This window comes from Scyliorhinus canicula, chromosome 3, assembly GCF_902713615.1.
Source record: "Scyliorhinus canicula chromosome 3, sScyCan1.1, whole genome shotgun sequence".
NCBI lineage: Eukaryota > Metazoa > Chordata > Chondrichthyes > Carcharhiniformes > Scyliorhinidae > Scyliorhinus > Scyliorhinus canicula.
This window is the reverse complement of record NC_052148.1, coordinates 96,804,055-96,806,414: the sequence shown is the minus strand read 5'-3', so window position 1 is coordinate 96,806,414 and position 2,360 is coordinate 96,804,055.

Genomic DNA, 2,360 nt, shown 5'->3' with positions numbered 1-2,360 from the left:
CTCGCCCACACTCATTCCCTCCTCTCGCCCACACTCATTCCCCTCCTCTCTCGCCCACACACTCATTCCCCCCTCTCTCGCCCACACTCATTCCTCCTCTCTCCCACACTCATTCCCCTTCTCTCTCACCCACTCATTCCCCTCCTCTCTCGCCCACACACTCATCCCTCCTCTCTCGCCCACGCACTCATTCCCTCCTCTCGCCCACACTCATTCCTCCTCTCTCACCCACACTCATTCCCCTCCTCTCTCGCCCACACTCATCCCCTCCTCTCGCCCACACACTCATTCCCCCTCCTCTCGCCCACACATTCATTCCTCTCCTCTCTCCCCACACTCATTCCCCTACTCTCTCGCTCACACTCATTCCCCTACTCTCTCGCCCACACACTCATTCCCTCCTCTCGCCCACACTCATTCCCCTCCTCTCTCGCCCACACTCATTCCCCTCCTCTCTCGCCCACACTCATTCCCCTCCTCTCTCACCCACACTCATTCCCCTACTCTCTCGCCCACACACTCATTCCCTCCTCTCTCACCCACACTCATTCCCTCCTCTCTCACCCACACTCATTCCCCTCCTCTCTCACCCACACTCATTCCCCTACTCTCTCACCCACACTCATTCCCCTCCTCTCTCGCCCACACTCATTCCCTCCTCCCTCACCCACACTCATTCCCCTACTCTCTCGCCCACACTCATTCCCCTCCTCTCTCGCCCACACACTCATTCCCCTCCTCTCTCACCCACACTCATTCCCCTCCTCTCTCACCCACACACTCATTCCCTCCTCTCGCCCACACTCATTCCCCTCCTCTCTCGCCCACACACTCATTCCCCTCCTCTCTCGCCACACACTCATTCCCTCCTCTCGCCCACACTCATTCCCTCTCTCTCACCCACTCATTCCCCTCCTCTCTCGCCCACACACTCATTCCCTCCTCTCCCCCCCCACACTCCTCCCCTCCTCTTTCCCACACACTCATTCCCCTCCTCTCTCGCCCACACTCATTCCCCTCCTCTCTCGCCCACACACTCATTCCCTCCTCTCGCCCACACTCATTCCCCTCCTCTCTCGCCCACACTCATTCCCCTCCTCTCTCGCCCACACACTCATCCTCCTCTCGCCCACACTCATTCCCCTTCTCTCTCACCCACTCATTCCCTCCTCTCTCGCCCACACACTCATCCCTCTCCTCTCTCGCCCACGCACTCATTCCCTCCTCTCGCCCACACACTCATTCCCTCCTCTCTCACCCACACTCATTCCCCCCTCTCTCGCCCACACTCATCCCCATCCTCTCTCGCCACACACTCATTCCCCTCCTCTCTCGCCCACACATTGCATATCCCCTCCTCTCTCACCACACTCATTCCCTCCTCTCTCACCCACAGACTCAGTCCCCTCCTCTCTCGCCCACACTCATTCCCCTCCTCTCTCACCCACACACTCATCCCCTCCTCTCTCGCCCACACTCATTAGCACCTCTCATCATCTTCTCTCACACACACTCACCCATCCTCCGAGGACCTCCATCCCCCTAACTCTCTCAAACCCACCTCGACAAGTCCCAGACTCCAGCCCGCACTCTGCCACACACCTCTGTGCATTCCAGTCCCCTTGCCCTTTCACACACACACACCTCTAAGAGGCTTCTCAATAGTTTCTTGCCACCAGCTTCACTCTCAGGACCAATTTTCGCTGTGGCCACAGTCAGTTGTGCCCTGCAACAGCAAAATGGAATATATCAAATGGCTAGTCAGCCTATCAGCATCCAATGATCTGAGAGGCTTTGCCTTAATTGGCCTATTGCATTGCTGTAATCATTTTTGAAATTGGTCAGTTTCTCCCTATTGTGTACAGAAATATTTCCTGATTTCACTCCGAAGGGCTTGCCTATAATTCTTTGACAATGCCTCCTTAGCCCTAGACTTATTGTAAAATAGACTTATTATTAAATAGCCCTAGACTCCCCAACCAATGAAAATAGGTCTACCCTATCTGTTCCCCTTAATATCTCAAAAACTTCAATCAAATCACCCGTAACCTTCTAAATTCCAGGGATTACAGTCAGAGTTTGTATCATCTTTCCTTGTAATTTCATCCTTCGAGTCCAGGTATCATTCTGGTAAATTTGTGCTGCGTAAATGAAAACTACTTTCAAAGTAAAATTATAATTACAGTTCCCTAAAGTTACTATCTTTTGATTAGAGCATATATGCCAATATTAACACTGATCACATAACCAACTGGAGAGCTAAGATGACCAATGCGGCATCAAGCCCAACCACTAGGAGGTGCTGGTGTACAGCATTACATCCAAAACTCACTGTCTCACTTCACTGCCATGCACTATTT